At 43.9% G+C, this 16,979-nt stretch overlaps 1 protein-coding gene across 1 annotated transcript in view; it reads left to right on the top strand.

Moving 5' to 3' along the window:
* Nucleotides 1-16,979, top strand: part of CACUL1 (CDK2-associated, cullin domain 1) — an 89,777-nt gene that overhangs the window by 8,134 nt on the left and 64,664 nt on the right. The gene's annotated exons all lie outside the window — the stretch shown is intronic.

Below are 16,979 nucleotides of genomic sequence, written 5' to 3'. Positions count from 1 at the left end.
CGAGCTTCATGGGTTCCCAGTCTCTCCTCAGTTCATAAAGACCGATCACTACCAGCTTTGTTCTGTGGTCTCTGGTGGAAAAGAAAGGATTTACTTAATTCAGAGAATACTTTGGAGGTCAGAAAGTGTTTTTCTTTCCCCTGGGGTTTTCAATGCCAGCAGAGGGGGCAGATTTGGTTTCTTAAACAAAGAGCCAACCTAACAAGGTCCTGTCTCTGTGCTGATATGAAAGGGATGAGGGGAAGTCCTAGTAACCCAGAGAAAAATGTATGGAAGAAAATCAAATGAAGAGGTGGGCAGCTCAGCCATTCCTTTTTCATGTGATGGAATTAAACATGAGAAGATAATTTGCATCACCCTTACATGAGAAAAGAATAACGTTACTTTTTTTGTGCTAATCCACATCAGTAGCAAAGTGGGTAGACAGGAACAGGTAAGGGTTATCTCTGACCTACTTCTTTCATAATGGTACAAACAATCCATTTAAACAAGATACATGGCAAAGTGGGACCTCAGGGGAGATTCTGAGTCCCCTCCTTTCCCACCAGGGTCAATAGGAACCGAGTCTTCAGCATCTTGCCAGCTATCACTGCAGCGTTAATGGCGACAGCACATTCAATCCACCTGCATGTTTCCTGCACTGGAGGGCAAAGGACAGCAGTGTGCATGTGCAGTGATGCAGTTACTGCAACATCCATGTGCAGTGACGAGGTTACTGCACAGCAAGTGTGAGTGGGGCCCTAAGCAATATTCTCTTTGATTTTAATCAAATGTGCACCATACCCAAGTACAGGCAGGTTTTGATCTGGCATATTCTTTTACGATCCTTAAGAGGAAGTGGGATTTAATTTTTAGAGTGAGGCTTCCTTAGCAAAAAAAAGAAAAATTCCCATTAAGCTTTTTTTCAGTAGACACCGCAGTTTGCAGAGCTGCTCTGCTTTCTTGGCAGCAGCTCCTCCCCAAACGCTGCTCCTGCTGCGCTCCTCTGAGCCTGTGGACCAAAGTGCCCTCCAGCACACGCAGCTGTGAGCCTTAAGAAACCTGTTGGATTTGACTGAAAACATCCCCTGACACTGTTTTTAACCACAAACTGGACTTTCAGTGAGACTAAATTTTTGGAGAGAAGTCCCTACTTTGTTCTTTACTCCCCTCCCCCTCCCCCTTAAGTCAGATAACTGAGAATAACATTTTATTTAGAAATATTGACAGGATGTCTTATGGGAATTTTATTTCCCAGATGGACTGCCTGTTCCCTCATGCACCACAAACAGCTGTCTCCTCACCCTGGAGAATATTTTGTAGTGTGTGATGGGGATATAATATGACAGTGTACGTGGCTTCTGGAGAAACCTGGAATATAGGAACATTACTCCAAGGAGGTTCTATGGTAGTACTTCAGTAGCGATATACAAGTTTTCACTTTCTTTCTTTTCCACAATAAGCTTCAAGGGTTTTTCCACTGTAAAGCAGTCTGGTCTTATGTCAAATGGGCTGTACACGTATTTGCTATGGCATGCCAGCAAAGCTGAGCAGAGAAGGCGATTATCTACTGCGCAACTGTTGAGCTACACCACGGTTTTGGGAGAAGAGCCTTTACAGTGTAGGTGGAGCCAGACAGAGCTTATAAACAAGGGAGGTGTGCATCACCCCGATTTGGTTCCTTAAGATGGTTTCACAGAGCTCCCTGCTTCTGAACAATGTCCTTCCTACAGTTCTTTCAGCTGCATTTTTGCATTTTTCTGGTGCACCAGAGGAATAACATCATTTCCACATGGGGTACATGGGTTATACTACAAACACTGTTACTGAGACTAATCACAGACAGAGGTCAACAGGAAGGTTTTCTTTGGCTCCAGAATTACTTTTCACTTAGTACCGTATGATGGTCTAGTTCTTACATAAAGATGTTAATGAAAAGGCAGAACCAAGCCATGGCCAACACTGGATTAAATGTCCTTTAAGATGATGATTGACAGAGGACAGAATAACCTGCTATCTCTCAATACCCTCCTCTGGCTCTACGTAGAAAGCACAGGGAGTTGAAAGTCTTGTCAAGATAATCAGCAAAATGTAGAGCTGAAAATGTTCTGCTGGAGATTAAGAGTGTTCAAGGATAGGGCAAGGTTCTCCAAAGAGTGGCTGAATGATTTTAGGGCATGCACCTGTGTTTTCTGCAAGATGAAGGACATGGTGGCACCACTGGTCACCCTCTGCAAGATAAAGGGAACAGCACACACAAAAAAGTAAGTGGCAGCATGTCAGGGTATTGAAAAACTTCATCTTCTGAGAAATTTCATCACAGTGGACAACTGATTGCTTTTTAGAGGTTGTAAAGAGACTATGTCTGGTGCATGAAGCTCTGCTGTCTTGAAGTGAATAAGGAGAGACAAGGGAGTCTCCTGAGGTTCAACGGGAGACTTGCTTGAGAAATGCTTGTTCTTGATCCTGCTTTCTGCAGCAAAGACAGTACCAGCAGGCAAAATGTGCTGGTCCTTGAAATGAAATGTCACAGATGAGATTTTATAGCTACCTGATGAAGCACTTCAGAAAATGAGATGGTCAGAGAAAAGATTAGTGTAAAGGAGGTGCTGATGAAGAATGAGGGACCTCCAGTTGTTTAGACACATCCAGCTTGCTATAAGCCTTGGCCTTTGGCCGGGTAGAGGAAGGCCACCCAGAAGGCAGGCTGCTCAGGGTACAGCCAGACAACGTAGCTCAGTGGTGCAACAGAGACTTTCTCTACTGCATTGTAAAGTGCAGCACGATGAGGAGTCAGCACCTAGGGCTGCCAGATTACACAACTGAGGGAGGAAGTAATAGTGACAAAGCTGTAACAGAATATACAGTCTGGGGTCCCTTTACCTCTCTGCTCTTACTGTGTCCTAGATTTGTACCAAGACATCGGGAAGCTTTTGGTGGCATGGCCCATCCAAGCCCTGGTGAACCTCCTGCCTGATGCTTCTAGCGCATCATTGCTCACAGCTGCAGGCAATCTGACAGCGTGCTAGGTCCTTTTTGTCCTGCATTCTGTCCCTAAAACCAAACAGTGAAGGGTCAGTACTGCTCTTCTAGGATTGGAAGAGCTTCCCGTGGAGGAGCTTCTTACAGACTCTGATGCGTGCTTGGAAAGAGCACAGGTCTAGGGTGGGTTGGTGGCTCAGGTCAGCAGGGTAAATCTTCTGTAACCCCAGTGTTATGTGGTGCAAAAGAGAATGATGTTTGGCCAGCAAATCCATAGAAAATATTTCAGTCAGCCCTGTTTGCTTATTCCTCTCCCCTATTTCACTTCTACTTTTCCCACTCCTCTTTATTCTCCTCCGTCTCCTCTCAGACCTGACTGCTTTCATTATAAGGTTGAAGGGCAGTGCCGAGTGAGTGCATTAATCTCATACATTTTTATGAATATCAATTACCACTTGGATGCCAGAAGATTTTTCTTACTTTCAGCAGAGTCAAGCCCTAATTCTTTATACAGACACTGTCTCAGGTAAAACCTGGGGGCATTTTTCCAAAGTCAAGCCTGCCATCTCTTCTTCCTACTCCTTCCCACCATGCTGATAGCACTTTGCTATTTTCCTGTAGTATCTAGATATACAATGGTTATCAGGAAAAGCCATTCCCCTTTCTGCCCTTGAAAGGCAATATCCACATGAGCTCTTGGGCAGAATTTGGAGTGTAGAATCTCTGCTGTTCAATTACCATGGAGCTTAGCTCTTTCATGTGTGACTAGATATTGTATTTTTTTTTTTCCCCAGCAAGACTGAAGTTTAAAAGGACAGAAAAATTTCTAGTACTTGAGCTGGAGGAAAACGTCTGGTGTTGAAATGAGTGGAGTTTATGGACTACTGGGAAATAAAACTGTTTCTGAAGGAACAATGTTTCTCTTATTTTGTAGTCTCTGTTGCACTCTTGGTTAGCAGATTCAGATCATCATGACAACAAAAAGGTTAAAAGCATATAGCAAACTTTACATCTGTTCCTTTCTATACATGAAGCCATCTTTAGCTTTCATAGAATCTATTTTACTCACGGTAAAATAAGCTCTGACTGCATGGCAGAAGAAGTAAGGCCAGAGAGAGCTGGCAATAAATCTAAAGTATTCTTTATTTGAATTGCAAAAATGCCAGTGAACTTTACTTACGGGTTAGCATTCCACTTTGCTGGCTGCTCTGCAGAAATCAAGCAAAAAGGCAAATCTACCCAAAAGGGATTTCTATTTAATCCAGTGGTTCCCACCCTTAGTTTGCTCAGGTACCACTGCTGTAGGAGGACTCATAACCAAAGGCAGCAGCTCTCTGTGCCACCTCCAGCACTGCATCTGGGTCTCCTGGGAGGAGACCAAGGGCTCAAGTCTTCCCTGGCAAGCAGACAGCAAACCTGTGGTGCTGACGCGTTCCCCGCTGTGGGAGCTTGCGTGGTCCTTGCTGGTGAGACCCCGCTCTAAGGGCTTGATACCAATGGCGATGACAGCTGTATCTCCCAGAAACAGCGATCTTACCCTTTTGCAGTGTCTTTCAGATACACTCCTAAAATGGCTGAGAGCTGGAGAGCGTCTATTATGTGCACACGGGTGAGGCAACTGAAAAAAAGGGGAAACATATGATCTAAGATACATCTATTAATTTTGGGTCAAGATGTGCCAGCCTACTATGAAGTTTTATAGCTATAGATAGTAACAGGAGCAGTGACCTTTAATTATAGCGAGATAATGGGCGCTGCTCTAATACAGAAACAGCTAAAAATAAAAGCCAGTATAAAAATACGAAGTATCTCAGAATGTGATCACATTTTCCACTAATGGAAAACATAGCTCAACTCTGCATTACTGAAAAATGTTTTCTTTTACAGATACTAATGTCAGATTTAGATGCTGAGTTGGTATGGTTTAATTCAAGGTAACATATGAGACTGGTAAACTTAGAGTAACCAGAAAACTGTGGATATTCCCACTTTGGTTTAAGCTGGAATTATTAAATTTTGGTGGTTTGATTTGATTTGGTTCAAATTTGAAGTAAATGAAAGCCCACAGTGTAAAATTAAATTTACTATCTGTAAATTAAAACAAGAGAGATTCTTTGATGCATTTCCTTTAGCAAGTAATCTGGTGCTAAAGATGTGGAGGGTGAAGTGGTGCTGAGGCCCTGATGTCCATACTGCGTAAGTTTCTGAGGGGTTGTTTCAGATTAATTCAGTCCTGTGGACGGAGTGCCCATTAAGAACTGGGCTGTTATTGCAGTTCATCTGGTGGTTTAATTTCATCCAAGAGGAATCCAGAGCATGTGCCCACAGACCGCTTCGTGGACATCACCCAAAGCAAAGTGGGACTGGTCAGGACAGTTGCTTTGAAAGCCCACTTCTGACCTGGACTGAGATGCAGATAGAATCATAGAATGATTTGGGTTGGAAGGAACCTTTAAAGGCCATGTAGTCCAACCCCCATGCAATGAGCAGGGACATCATCAACTAGATCAGGTTGCTCAGAGCCCAGTCCTGGCTAACCAAGTGGCCTTTAATAAGTTGGGGCATGTTTGTGTGTCAGAAGGGCCCATGAGAGCTCCTAATATCTCACTTGGACCCCATCCTGTGAAATGCCTGGTGTCGGGGCTCCCGGGTGAGCAGGCATTGCAACGCCCGGGAGCTCCCAGAGCAGCCCATTCAGTTCCTTTGCCTGAGGAGAAGCTTTTCAAAGTTTCTGATATTTCTTCTGTACGTTGAGAATACTTTGCTTTGCTTTCCAAATATTAAATTTATCAATCTGTAGCCGAAGCCGCTATTAATGCATAGAACTTAGCTTCATTCTTCTCTCAAAGAAAGTTAAACTGGCCTGCTGGAATTAAACCAGTGACCCAAGATAGGAAAGGACTGCTTACAACTCACGACATCTCAAAATAGTACAGCCTGTAAAAAGTAGTTGTGGTTCTCAACTTCGAAATGTACTTTTCACTTTTACAAAAATGTGGGCATTTTGTTATCTGTTAGAGGCAAGGCAAAATGCCCACTTTCCAGGTTTTGCTGACAAACTTTCTGCACCTATTCAGGTAAGGTGATTTGTGAACTGTCTTGAAATGCACCAACAATTGCAAACTGTGAATAGCAGCTCTATTAATATGCCAGTCAGGACTACCATTACCGTACAAATTATAGAGCAAGCTGAAAAAAGTTTGAAGAGCTGACTTCTGAGCATTGAGAAGCAATCAACCCCCACCCCTGCCCCGGCACATATCCTTCCACAATAGGATTTTCCCCATATCTGTTGACAAACTTTGGCTAATGTTTCTGCTCACTAAAAGGTTTTCTGCCAATACAGCAACATATTGCAGATAAAACCTAATGAGCTGAGTTTGACAAAAAAATGCCATGTGGCTTCCTTGCAGTGATGCCCATCTGTCGGCTTAGTGAAGCAGCAGTGTGCTGCAGCTGTACTCCTTTGCTTTTTATCAAATCAAAATATAGCTGTGCACCCCAGAGTCAGGTATGATAAACAGGCCAGCAAATTGCCTTACATGGGTATCATACAGCTCCTTATCTGCCTCACTTTTCAGAGCGGCATAACCAGATGGCTCCTAACGGTGGGTGAAATTTTCTCCGTTATGTTTTTGGCAATGAGCTAGAGGGACGTAGTCCAGAAGTCCACCACCAAAACAACAGATATTTAAATTGGACTGGGACTGAGATTACAGCCTGCAAACAGAACTTTTGAAATTGAAGCAGATTTCATTAATAGCAAAGGAAATGCCTATTTAGAGCGGGTCTGGTGGAACAAAAAGGACACAAAACAGTTAAAAAAAAAAGAGGCTTTGTGAACAGCTTCACAGAACAATGAGCAGGTTGGCCTTCCTCCAACCTCCCACCCAGCTGCTGCAAAGCAACTGGCCTTTCCACACCTCCCTGATCTATCATAGGGGCAGTGGGACTAGGGAAGACTTCCCTGGCCACTGGGTGGTGGCTGGAGGCATAATGTCCTACCGGTCCTCTCTGCAGCCAAGGGTGCAGAGGAGAATAACATTGCTGCTGTGATTGGAAGTAGGGCCATTAAGAGAGCTTGGGGATATGGAGCATCTGTCCGTGATAGAAATCCCCGTTGAGAGCAGGATGTCACAGGCTAAAGGCTTCAGTTTCTCCTGGCTCATCTTCTTCCTGGTTCATTTGTCCAACCAATTTGAAGTTTAAAATGTAAAGGAGTTTGCTCTTCCTTTAACTGGCTACCAAACAAGCATCGGTGCTTTTGTCTTATCTGTGGTTTTGGCATCAGTTCCACATTTGGGGAACAATCAAAAAGGGTCCAGATTCAGGGTAGAGGAAGTTCTTGCTTGATATATTGGGAATGGAGACTTTGTGTGTGTGCCATGCTTTTGTTGATGGGTTTTAAGTTTAGTTGGTTCTAGGTCTCAAACCTGAATGTGAAATTCCTCATTTGCTGCCAACACGTATGCAAGCCCCTTCTATTGCTGGGAACATGCAGCAGATTTGCATGAGGTTTTGCTGTCACCAAGAGAAATGTATGAAATAGAGCAGATTGAAATTGTTTAAAAATGTGACTGCTGATGAACTTTTGCAGCACATTACGCTTCTGCGAATTTAGACTTATTTGAACATTTGTGTTGTAAGCACGTGTGTGTGTGCTGGTGTCTGCTTTGTGGGCTGTCACCCGCACAGTTGTACTAACATTTCAAAGGCTGAAACCTGGAGCTTCTCAGTTGTGCGTGTTCAGGCGAAACAGAAAATAAGAATGTCATAGAAAACTGACTGAACAGAGGCAGAAACGGCAACTTTTGTCCCCAGGTCATTAAAAATTATCTGAATCTACCATCCTTCTGAAGATCAGACTATTTATGTTCATGTGGATTTGCATGTAGGTAGGAACCTCATTTTAGGCACAGATATCTGGAAAACCTGTCCTCTTTTCCCCCAATGTAAACTCCACATGCCTCAGGAAAATACGCATCTGCTGAAGATGAACAAAGCAGTATTAAATAAACTGTAGAGATGTTGAAGACTGGTACCGAGACAAAAACCAAAGATACCTAATTCTTGCGCATAAGATGTTTCATGATTGTCAGTACTGTGAATTGTGCTCATTCCTTACTGTGCGGATGAGATGGTGAAGGGTGGATCCACATCATATAGCTGAGGCAGGACAACCATACCATCAATGTCAGAATCAGGCAGCCCCAATTCATGTTCTTCCTCTTCACTGTGCTGTGGCTGCAGCCTGTGGGTATAACAAAATGAGAGTGCGCTTGTCTTGAAAAGAGTGTCAGAACTAACACAGAAAGTAATGAGTTATGTACGGTGTGGTCTATCTAAATGTAGACAAATGGAGTTTTCTTATTTCAGGAGTGATGACAACCGCCATGTTGAACTGGTTTTGCTTGAGCAAGACTGTATGGTGGCCAAAGTTTGCTGGAAAATATTCTGTGAAATACATACCCTGGGAGCTACATTTGCCCATTGTATGTGCTGTCACCTGGTTTGTGGAAACAAGCCCTCAACTTAGGTCAGAGGCAGCTCCCGGTGACCAGAGTAATTTAACCGCTATCTGAACATTGTTTCAAATTCCGTCCCATTTGTTATGTTCCTAAGGGCGCATTTTTTTAATTCTCACTTTTCACCTCCGAGCAGTAAGCTGTATGGAAATCCTCCCTAAACAGAATGAAAAGCATTGTAGAAATCCAGCCCTTTTCCAGATGCTGCAATTTGCCTAAAAGCATGTTGAACAACTTGACTTTCTTCCTGGTATTTTATTCATGACTGCAATTTCTTCCTTTTAGCCAAGCTGTAGACGAGAGGAAGAATGAACAAGATGGCTGAGTTAAATATAGCGCTGGGGTTGAAGCATAACAGACTGTCCAGGGCTCCAGTCAGAAAAGAAGAAAGAAATTACTTCAGAGAGGATTAAGCACTCTCTTGCTATAGAAGTTCTACATGATGTCAAAGAGTGGAGAGTATTGAACAGCATGCTAGGAAAAGGAAAATCCTGGGATGCTGACCCAGAAAATTAACACACTGCTCAGTGGTTAGCTGAAAATGGAAGAGGAGTTTCACAACTCTTTTTCCTGAACTAGCGACAGCTGTGACAAAGCTATATGATGGAGTTACAACTCCAGCTTCATCCTGAGTGTGGGTGTGTGTGTCTGTGAGTACACAGTCATGTCTTTGTACAACTACAGTTATGTCCTGGAGTGAGCGAGCTACAGGGTGAACACACTGTGGGCTGTACTAAAGCAAGAAATCCAGCCAGTCTCCTCCCCACCCCATAAATCTCTGCTCAAACTTCCAAGAGTAATTTTCTCATGCCAGCTCTGAACCTTCAAATATTTGAAGGCATGAGAAAATTACTCCTACAAGTATATATGAAACCCTCAAATGGAGGTAGTGTGTTTGGATGCTGTCCCTCACCCTTTGTGGAGGCAGAGCTCTGTAGACCTACTGTGGACAACCTGTGTTGCCTGAGGATCTGTATTATGATCCACGTGTGTGCCTCCAAGACCTGGCTAGCAGGTCCCTACCCGTGCTGGCAATATTGAACTTCCCAAATCCAAAGATAAGCGCTGGGCTGCACCTAGAGAAGGAGCTTCTGCCAGGGCAAAGGGAGCGACAGGCAAAGGAGGGCAGAGCTGGGTTTGAGAGGTGGCGGTTGGAGGTGTAGGGGCTGTGTTGATGCTACATCTCCATCCCCTGAGCATCCCCTCACTTGGTGCAGCAGCAGGCACGCTGCCTTCAAGACTTTGGCACAGGACATGGGACCACTGCAGCTCTGCATGAACCTGTTGTTGTGGGGGTGCTTTGCCTCCTGAAATTGTGAGGCACATAGTTTGTGTGAGTAGAAAAAGATAGGAAACAGTGACTGCATGGCTTATGCTGGGAGCCGTGCGGCTGGGAGGGAGATCGGGTGATAGGGCAGGAGGTACTCGGGATCGCTGGGTTAGCTGTGCTGGAGGAGATCTTCCACTGCCAGTGACCAACTGCGAGAAAACATTGGAAAGTTTCCAAACCCTTGCAAGTGAAGGCAGCCCTGGGTGTTGAAGAGATAAGATGGGCTCGGTCACCTTGTTTGGTCGAACAGAGTGCAGGCTCAAGCAGGAGGGGAGTGACTTCTCTCTTTTCCTACACGGTGAAAGCTTTACTTTGTTTTTAGTGTTACTATTAAATTGTGCTGTGATGGATACAAGAGAGTCCCTGTGGTGAAAATCAAGCTGTCCCCACCCCACCGTGCTGATAGGCGCTGTGTAAAGCCCTAGAATTTTTTATTGTAGAGTCATACTGGGAATTGAGTAGCTACAGAGAAGAAAAAGTTAGATCAGCAAGGGACCTGCTCACACCCCTGTCTTCCCCTCTCTCTACATGAATGTAAATGCCCCTTCTGGGAAGAGAGGAACGAAAGAAAATTGGACATTGAGAGCAATACCATTCATCTGCTATCATCTATTTATTAAACTAACCTCATAATAGTGATGATTAGCAAAATGTTTCATTGAAATACGTCCAATACATTTCTCTGTACAGAAACAACTATAGTAAAATGCTACTTATATTGAATGGATAGCAAAATCGTCATAAAACCTATTGAACAATTTAACCCACACATCCACTAGCTTCTAGAAAATCATACTGCTTCAATACCCATCTTTTGCGGAGAAAAGGGGATGTTGGACACTAGTTTAATTTCAATTTGTATGTCTCCAGATCTACATGAAAGCTGTTTGCCTGCTGACTTTCATGCCTTTTAGTAGGAATGACTTACTGGAAAAAAATGTGTTTCACATTTAGTGACCCTGAGCATTAGAAATGGGTGAAGAATTGATTTTTTGGTTTGCTGACTGAAGAATGTGTGAGGAAAATGCTTGTGGGTTGATGCCCCCCAACTTTTTTCATCTTCCCACAGAAACGTAAAATAAAAAAGCTAAAAACCATTGCATTGGCCCAAGCATTTCTTGACATAGAACAGAATATGTTGTTCTGAAAATGAGCAGTCTAGCATGCTTTTATCAGAAAAATACAGTATGTATTGAAAAACAGTACAGTATATATGAAAAAACGGAATTTGTGAACTATTTCATTTAACCAAATCTGCACTGTGTTTTGGTATAAATATTCTCTCTTGCGTGCTCACCCCCAACTAATGTAGACAATTCTGCTAGGTGCCCTGGTAGGTCAAGCACAAATTACTACCTTTTATGCGTACTGGAGTCTGAACTGGAGTTGTTTGAGATTGTGCTGAGTGCTATATCACCACCACCCTGCTGAGTTGTGGTGTTCTTCCTGTTGTTACCAGGATGTGAACACCTGCAGCTCCATCTGATCCTACTTGCTCTGTCATTCCTAAGCAGCAAATGCTCCTCCACAAGACATCTCAGCTCCTGCTTAGGGGAACGAGTAAGATCCGATCCCCAACTCTGGTGGGTCATCGGTAGAGCCAGCTCGTGGTGAAACAGGGACCAGCTGTGCAGGAGCAGTGCCTGGCTCTGCTGGGCTCACACGGCACGGGCATCCCCTTGTCCCCAGCTGGGAAGAACACTGTCGCTGCCGCCCTGTCCCTGTTCACTTCAGTCCTGAACTTCTTGTGTTGGTGCAAACCAGCAGTACCTTCAAACAAAACAAGAGACTAATGTATAGTGCAATAAAGAGACCATTAATTGCTTCTGCCTGTCTCTAGTGATTTACCTGATTTTTACAAATGAGCAGTAGTGCCAGCAACAACAAAACTTATTTGCTGGAATTTTCAGCAGCAAAAGCTTTGACAGAAATGGAAATTGCACCCGAAATACAATTTTTGCAAATTGTTTCTAAGTTTTTATTTGAGGAAAAAATGTGGAAAAGAATGTTTTCCAGCAACTAAAACCTAAGATTTTGTGATTTTAAATGAAAAAAAAAATCAACTTTTGAGTTTTTCAGTGCAACTTCAAAAATTCTCAAACTTTTTTAAATGTAGAAAGGAAAACGGTTTGACTTGTTCACAAGATTTTCTCTGAAACCAAGTTACATCTCTGTAGATATGTAAACACCCTGTGGCTGGAGCCCCTGGCTTCTCCTGGTTTTGTACTCATGGAATTCATCACAAGGCTTTTATTCGTTTTCAGATGAGATACAACTGTACATGAAGCTTTTGTGCTTGCTCTCAGATGAGCTGGAACTTTCTATAGCATTTTCTGGTCTATTTTCCAGTCCTGCATCAAGTAAATAAACTCTTCGATGTTACCAGCAGACAGTCTAATCATTCCTATAATGATTCTTTGTAAAGTTACCTCTTTGCTTGTTGCCTGTGAAGATGTTTTCCATTGCCTGAGTTCAAGATATTCTCTCTGAAAGACCATTATGTGATAAATTTTAGGAGATTTTCCATAAAAGACTTCGGAAACTTTGAATCTTGGTTATTGAAAGAGGAGGTGTTGCAAACAAGTGTCTTGAAAGCCAAGAAAGATAACCTTGAGAGCTTCACAGAAATGAAACTGCTCTATTTTAAGAGCGCACTCTCTCTCTTTTAACTGCTCTTGTGTACTGTCCATTCTGGTAAACTTGGGGGAGGGGGAGTGCTGTTAACTGGAGAGGAGGTAGAAGCATGAATAAAGAATGACCTTCTATCAGGCAGGAGCAAACCACTGAGAAGAGGAAGCCTTGTTTGTTGCAGGGCCGTGCTCTCTTATGTACCCCAGCATGTTCCTGGCTGGCTCAATCCCATGCACCACCCGGCTCCTCAACCTTGATCTTTCTCCCACGGAATCACACAACCCTAAAAGTAGCTCTTGCTTGCTAAGAGGCAAGACATGAACTCTTCATGTTCGTCTCCCCTCTGCAGAGCAGAGGAAGCATAACGTCCCACGTCTACTTACAAGGACCGTCTGGTGAGTTCTACCATGTTATTCCAATAACCGTAAATTTGCCTTCTTGGCTCTTGCCAACAATTGAGTTTCTTTTTCTCAAGTCTTCCTTCTTCCCCAAAGCCGGTTCACCAGCTGTGTTTGGTTAGCCCCATTAATACAAAACTAACATAGAAGTGGCCATTGTATGAGATTATTAATGCTGTTCCATTTGTGTGCAGCATGGAGACTCTTGTTTAATTTCAAACCCATAGGTCCAATTTTATAGTCCCTCTTTGTTTATTTATTACGCAGAAAATGGCAAGATTCAGCTGTGGGCTATTACCTACCTTTTGCCCCATCCCTTCATAATTGTTTAAAGCTGTATGATTCTTCCTGCTGCTCTGAATGTGTTCTCCTGTGTTTGCACTTCCTTTTGTTAGTGTTGGAGCATGAAGGAACACAATGAAACAGTAAACAATCTGAGGTCAAGGAGTCAGTCAATAGAATTGATAGGAGGTAAACACAAAAAATGAGTATAAACCAGCTGCAAAATGAACAGAGGCTGGAAATCGGCAGAGAGCTTCTAGGCATTAGGGGAGTATGGCCTTGAAACGCACGCCACAGACTTAATTAGTTTAAGGAGACAGCTTGATCAATTTATGTGCAGTTTTACATGGAAGAGCTATTTGAGATAGCAGGAGTGAGTCTTAGCAACCTAGAAGGTCTCTTCCAGCACTAGTGTGTCGCTCTTACGCTCAGAGGCACGAGCAGTAAATGCCTCGATGTACATTTTTCCCATACAGAGGAACTATCCAGTTTCCTGTTGGACCCACTAATTGCTAATTTTTCATTGCCTCGATGGATTAGAAACATCTACTTTCATGCTGCGGGAGAAGGGGGTCAGTGGGACAGGTGGATCTGTCCCTCTTCGTGGTTACATGTTTGGGGCAGAGGAGGTGACAGCTTGGCAGCGTGGACTGTGGAGTTGCTTGAGGTATCAAGGGATTCCTGTTCTGGTGGCATCTGCCAGAAAAGACTGGCTAGTATGGAAAAAAGTCTTTGAAGCAGGTGACCGAATGGGCAGGTTGGGTGACATCTTCTAGGTTTAGGATCTGTGTTGAACAATAGACCAGGCTGCTAATGAAAATAAGCCATTCCCTACAGGTTAGTCTTTGCAAGCAAACATCCACGCTGCAAGTGACTTGTTAACAGCACGCGGTGCCTCAGAGAGCGCAGAGCAGCTTAGTTCTCTAAAGGGAATGAAGAACAGGCTCGAGTACAGGAGATTTATCATCTAGGTTAGATGTAAAGGATCACGAGTGGAAAGGGAATAAATGCCGAGGGGTTGGTAAATTCTGTGTCGATGGTCCCCGGGCTGTCTCAGCTGCCTGAGGTGCATCAAATAAAGGCCTGACAGCACTTGCTGAGTACAACAACTCCTCTGGCTGTTGGGAGAGCCAATTCCTTGCTGTTGCTCCAAGGGTTGTGCCTCTTCCCCCCTTCTGGCATCCTTGCTTACATTCTTGTCCGTTGGCCTTCTACTGGCTGTGGCATAGGAAACTTCACTTGGTTTTGTCCCCCAGATTTGATATCTGCCTGCTCAGGGCATCGAATCAGCTTGATGGGGACATGGGGGTCCATATGAGAGCCAGCACCAGGAAAGGGGGCAGGAACATACAGACCCAAACTGGGGGGAGAGGTGGGATGGAAGAACAGGGCTACCTGGTTTTGCAGGCAGCCAGTTGGTAGATCAGCTCAGCCTGTCTCGTTGCCCTGACTGTGCCCTCAGCCTGTTTGCAATAATTGCACCTCAGGTTAATGAGGAGCATGCTGGGGAGGGAGCGGGTGTGCTGCTGGGCTGGCATGGGATGCCAGATGTCCTCAGCACTGACTAGCCGTACCTTTTGTTATGAGTGCTAAAAGCACTTTAGCTGAAGAAGAAAAAGAAACTGGTGAAGCAAGACAAAGATATAATAATCCATTGTGAAAAAAAAAACCCCTGCTCTCCCATAGAAAACATGTCGTATCACATGCTCTGGCAGAGACTTCAGGTTGGCCTAATTTAATCAAATATTCATGTTGTGGTTTTCCCTCCTCCTCCTGTGACGGCAGCTGACATCGATCACTGAAAGCCTTTGACAGAGATAATTGTCCTTGTTGAGTCTTGCTTCTATTTCAACATCCCTCTTAGCAGCATCTTTTCACACCTTTATAGATCTGCACATTTACTCCCATAACTTGATTTCAGGAGCCTTCAGCTTCTGAAGTTCTGGTGTCTCACAGTAAGGCTGTGCACGCACGTGTGGATTTGAACACAGAGCGCATCCCCACGGAGCCAGCGTGAAGCCTCCTTTGACAATTTTGATATGACATGTATTAACATGTCATGGCACCTTTTGTACAGCTGACAAGTGTGGCACTTTTTAAGAGCTAAAAAAAAGGCATCATGAAATCCTTCATCATATTATTGGTGCTCTGCTATCTTATCGGTATTGTTCTCCCTTGTTATGCAGAATCAAATTGTGTGCCTGCCGAATTTGATAAACTGCAGCACTTCACACATCTGCAACAGACTAACTTGATTACAGTAGTTTAATTCTGCTTGATATCAATCAGACCAATACACAGTAAGATTAATTATTGCTGTCACTTTGTCAGCTCTGTAATAAGAAAACATAGATTCTGAATGGCAGATGCAAATTTGTTGGGAGAGAGAAGAGGCAGTTTGGCTCCCCTCCTCCCTGGGGAGGCACAAAACCTGCAAGAGGTGAGCTGACCTGGGAAGGGATGCGCAGGCTGGAGCTGGGATTATCACCTGCTCCGTGCCGCAGATGGTTACTTGTTAGTATCTAAACTCATTCCTCTCTTCTGTCAGCATGCCAAGAGCATCTCACAATCACATTTATCCAGGCAGACTAATTTTATTTGCAGGTATGCGGTGGTGAGCGTGGAAACTTGCTGCTGACATGCATTTGTCTTAAGGAGACTGTGCTATACATTTGCGTCTCTTACAGTGTACCTCTTTATAGTGATTTCCCCTGATCCAGAGTGGGTGTAAAATGCCACCAGATCAGAACAGCAATGATTTCCACCTGCTCTGTGCTGCTATAAATGACTACGCAGGAAACTTGGACTGAAAATCTGCCTGCTGTTGCAAAGGTGACAGACATAGCTGTTATTTTTGCTTTGTTATTGTGCACCGGCACTCTAGTGCAAAAACCATTTAGAGTTGTAGATTAGCATTTAATTCTCCTCATTCTCTACCGGCATGATGTCCTTCAGCTATCTTACTGGAAGGGAGTGAGCTAGAGCACCCACAAGCTGCTCCAACCTGTGCAGGGTATGGAGGGCAGCAGTGGCAAACTCTTTACTCTTCCAGCTGAAGCTGGAATAAGGAATGGAGCAGAGCTTGGAGGAGAGAAGAAAAGTGCATGTTTTGGTGGATGGCTTTGGTAAAGTAAGCCTTCAGGTAGTACAACTGGGAAGGAGCAGGCTGTTATTTTATGACACATGGTGTGGCCTCCTAAACCATTCTTGTCTGTCTGGATTTGTGTCTTCTCATTTGCTGGGTCTTCTGCACCTGCCTGAAGTGGCTGCAAGATTCTCTTGTCATGAGTCAGGGAGGATTTCTGCTCTGCTGGTGTTTTACTCCCTAGCTGGTAGGTTGAAGAGCGTAAGCACCCAAAACCAGAAGGCCACACACTTTGCTTTTTGTTTTTTTTTTTTTTCTTGGATAGCTTTATCCCTCAATGGGATAAACCTTTTAGTCACAAATCACACCCCCATTTGTATCAATAAAGAAGTAAGAATCCTCTTTTATCCTGAAGAAACAGGGAGCAGCTGTCTTCCCTGCCCAATGACGCTGGCAAGAGAAATGATGCATCGTGCATAATTCCTGTTTCATTTCCTTAATATACAGTGCATATATCACTGCGGTGGCAGGTGGGCCATTATGGACTGCCCGAGAGCTGCCTCCAGTATATCATATTCACGAGAGGATGATATTATGAGGACTTTAATGTCATATGATGATCCCCTGGCATTGTCTGTCAGGCTCCTGTTTTGAATTGGTTTGATGTTAAAGCCGGCTGCTGATGGTTCTATCTGCCACGCCGCGTAATTCACGCTGTCCTTCTCCTCGGCGGTTACTACTTGATGTCATGCATTTAGGGAAAGTGA

This window comes from Charadrius vociferus, unplaced genomic scaffold (assembly GCF_000708025.1).
Source record: "Charadrius vociferus isolate BGI_N301 unplaced genomic scaffold, ASM70802v2 scaffold282, whole genome shotgun sequence".
NCBI lineage: Eukaryota > Metazoa > Chordata > Aves > Charadriiformes > Charadriidae > Charadrius > Charadrius vociferus.
This window is presented reverse-complemented; position numbering and strand designations above follow the sequence as displayed.